Source organism: Ammodytes marinus (assembly GCF_949987685.1).
Source record: "Ammodytes marinus genome assembly, chromosome: 7".
In the NCBI taxonomy this organism is placed as follows: Eukaryota; Metazoa; Chordata; class Actinopteri; order Uranoscopiformes; family Ammodytidae; genus Ammodytes; species Ammodytes marinus.
Window position 1 is genome coordinate 1,769,320 of NC_137211.1, and position 4,335 is coordinate 1,773,654.

The following is a 4,335-nucleotide window of genomic DNA, read 5'->3' on the forward strand; positions in this document are numbered from 1 at the left end:
TAGGCTTAATTTGAACCTTTACTCCTACCACATTAAAACTTTACACAATGAAAGTCTACATGAAAAGTAAAACATTTGTATTAGAAGTTAACTTATAATGGTCAAGGCTTTCCAGAAGGGGTTGGTTGAACGTCAGAACAGGGGTCACATCATACTGCAGAGTTTGAGTTGCCACAAACCTCAATGTTGAGTATATGCAGGATTCATCACTGGGATCAAGATCAATCATTGGAAGTAATGTTACTGAAGCTCTCCCAGGGTGTTCATCTAGAAGATGCAGGATCTGCATCATACCAGACCATGATGGCCTTTGAGAGTGAAATAGTAGGGATGTCTTCCACAAAACATCCAGCTGTGATGTTTTGTTATCTGCTGGCAACAGAGCCAGTGGCTGATACACAATAGGTTCACGTATAGGAGGAATCATAAAGTACTGAATGTGTATGCGACCAACTGCAGCAATATCTGCAACAGTCACTTGGATCTTTAAAAGAAAAAATGAAGCCTATGCGAATATATTTTGGGTAGCCTATATTTGATTAGAGTATAGCTAATTTGCATATTAAAATACATTTTCAAAGATAAAAATGGAATATCACAAACCATACAAAGCACGATGCAGATGTGCTCATTGTCCAAACTGCTATTGCCTCTGCCAGAACAAAAGACACAGTCTCAGTAGGTGATGACACAGACTTGTCAGAACTCTTGTTGCATCATGCTGGTCTGAATGCACAGGAGCCGTTTATGGCACAAGAACCAAAGAAAGCAACAAAAACAAGACGGATATGGTGCATAAAGTAGACAAAGGAGTTACTTGGTCCCAAGGTGTGTGACAATCTCTTCTTTCTCCATGCCATTTCAGGCTGTGATTCTACGTCTCGTCTATTTGGCATAGGAAAGGGAATGGCACTAGCCTGGAAATCCAGACCTGCCACTAGGCGCTGGCAAGTTAAATGTGCTGCGCCTGTTGGTCTGGGCACTCTCCATTGAAGCTCATTAAATATGTCAAGAAATCCTGAGCTACATTTCAATTGGTTCTATCTGATATGGGCGGGCCAGAGCCCTATGTATGGTGCTCTGGGGCGGACGTAAACGGATGACGACAGTGCGCCGTCGAAGCCGTGATAGTAAACATCAAAGATAGCTGCGGATATGTTGTTTGAGTTTGAGACTGCTTTGGCCTCGACCCTTTACAATTTGGAAGACGGCACTCAATCTTTCATTAGCAAGTAAGAGGAATATTCTGTTTTGCAGACGACCACGGCAAAAGTTAAATTTAACAGTTAATCCCGCTGTTCGCTAAATGAACGGGGCTTAATACGGCACATTGTTCATTGCTCTGATTGGTTGTAGTGCTATCAAATTGCGTGCAGTGGCATTTGAAGAGACAAATCTAATTCATGAGAGGCACCCCTGGCAGGTAAGACAGGCAGTTTTTCAGGTTTGAGGCCAGTCTAAAAACAGCATTGCCATCACCCATTGGCAGTAGGATGATTGGATATTCAATAAGTGTGGAGCTGATGTGCATATTCAAATTCATTTAAAAAGAAACTTGTAATACAAAAAAAGTGACTTTTCAAGTATACTTTTACTATGTAAAGTTTTATTGTGGTAGGAGTAAAGGAAAACATTTAGCCTATTTGGGTTTATTTTGGGCATGTACGATTAGTGTATAGCTCATTTGCATATTAAAATTCATTTTCAAAGAAACTTGTAATACAATTTTTTTTTATTTTCATGGATACTTTCATTGTGTAAAGTTTCATTTTGATAGGACTAAGGGAAAAAAATAGCCCTATTGGGATTTATTGGTGTTTCGCCTTATTGGCACACATCTCGGATTGATGAGAATTAAACATATTTCCTCAACTAGGATTTCTTAGGACTTTTAGTATGTTGTTCTGGACACCTCATAGAAATTATCTGAGCTGAAAAAAATTCTTTTACAATTTGTCTGTTTTTTGGCCCAAAAATGGGTTACTTTGCCTGGCCTATCATTGTCACTGCTGAAAACAGACAGAAGGACAACGCCCCCCAGTGGCCACATTAACTCACTGCAGCTTCAACACTACAGGGAGAGAGAGGGGACAAAAAGGTTCAGCTTAAGCAATAAATAAAAGTTTGACTAGATTGATCTATTTCTGACAACTTACAAACAGCGAGACACAATTTTTAATTTTTCAGCATTATTCTGAAGGTTATTACAGAAGGATTTGTTCATATGTTGTTCACTGTCTTGATTTATGAGACATTTTCTTCTTAAAAACATGCTGAAAATGCTGTTTTTAAGACCTGTACATAGTATTTTTTTTTTCATTTACAAAATAAAAACAGGCTGTACCCAAAATATGTTCTGTCAAAACCTTGTACGTTAACCCTGCGTTCTAATCCCCATACTTCCCTACTATTTAGTATGCCAGAATGCCAGAAAAAGAGTTAGGAGTGTTGTGGAAATGTTTATTAGGCTACAGTCATAATAAGTATGTGTTTATACAGACTAGTGCCATCTTGACTCTAAATATTCGTAAGCTAATCAACAAAAGTCCTGACCTGACCTTATGGTGAAGGTTGTTATGTTCTGAGATACTCAAACTGCGTAAGGAATGTATGTTTTGACTCAGATGGCTCCTGAGAACTATGTCTGTAAGATAACTAACAATATGGTTGCGTTCCGAATCGCATACTCTTTCTTTTCTCTATTCTACATACTACATCCGACGATAAAAATAATCTAGTTAGGATGCAGTAGGCATACTATTGGGACATACTTTTACTCTCTTATTTCATCATAACATTGCACCTTGATCTTGCCTCTTGCTTTTATATCAATCCGTCGCATCCCCGTTTGTTTTCATATGGAGGCTTCGTCGATGTGACGTCACTTCACGTGCGCACTGGATTGTGGGTCATAATCGCCCAAATAGGATGCACTTTTCAACACTAACAATCTTGGCCGCATGAAGTAGGACATCCGGGTACTTCTAACCATCCTAAATCTGGCCACAAGAATCGGGACATCCTAAATCTTTTTCTACATACTATATAGTAGAAAGTATGCGATTCGGAACGCAACCTATATCTGGCTGAGGAGAATCTTCTACGTAGGCTGGAATGTTTGTGCGTAGTTAGATTTTGCTATAACTTCTCTGTCTGACCGCCTATCGGTGGTCATTTCATTACAATCCCATCGCTGTATTGTTGGTCTTGACCCTTGTTTGCAAACAATAAAGACCTGTTCTATTTCTGTATTTAAATTGTGTCACCTCGTATTAATTGCTTCATTCTTTTAAAGGTTGATATTTCAATTCCGCGACAGGATGTCCCAATACATTTACGTCAATTGTAGTATGCTGAAAATACATAAATGTCCCACTAACTCCAATAGCATTTTGCAGTATTCGTCTTTATTTTTGACATTTCTCGACATAATGAAAATAAATCTTCCTTATGTTTTTTTTTCTCTCGTGTGGCCCTAAAACTCTTCTGTACTTTAGTATGTTGTAATGTGTTACCCTATAGACCTGCGTTCCGAATCTCATACTCTTTATTTTTTCTATTCTACATACTACATCCGACGATAAAAATGATCAAGTTAGGATTCAGTAGGCATACTATTGGGACATACTTTACTCTCTTATTTCATCATAACATTGCGCCTTGATCTTGCCTCTTGCTTTTATATCCGTCACATCCCTGTTTGTTTTCATACGGAGGCTCCGTCGATGTTACGTCACTTCACGTGCGCACCGGATTGTGGGTCAGAATCGCCCAAATAGGATGCACTTTTCAACACTAACAATCTTGGCCGGATGAAGTATCGGGACATCCTAAATCTTTTTCCTACATACTATATGTAGTATAGTATGTACTATATAAGACAGCTTTTAGCTTCAGTGCCCCTGACTCCTGGAACAACTTACAGCAACAAATTAAACTAAATACCTTCATATGCTTTAACCAATTTAAACAAACTATCTTAAATCTGCCAAACTCTACCTGTAACTGTTTTAATTAGGCTATATTGTACTTTCACCCATTTCATTTTAATTGCTGCCACTCTTCACCACTGTGTAAATGTTTCAATTGTTTTTTTCTCTTCACCTGTTGTTGTGTATTTGATGTATTTGCATTGAATATTGTTTATGTATTGTTGTTTTTCCTTTGAATTTGTTTGAACTCGACGTCATTGTAAATGAGGGTCACCCCTCAATTGGTCTCTCGAGGATAAATAAAAGTTAAATGAAAAATATAGTAGAAAGTATGCGAATCCGAACACAGGGTAAATGTAGCCTTCCCCCGGACATTAGAAATATGGACTCACCTCTCACCTTC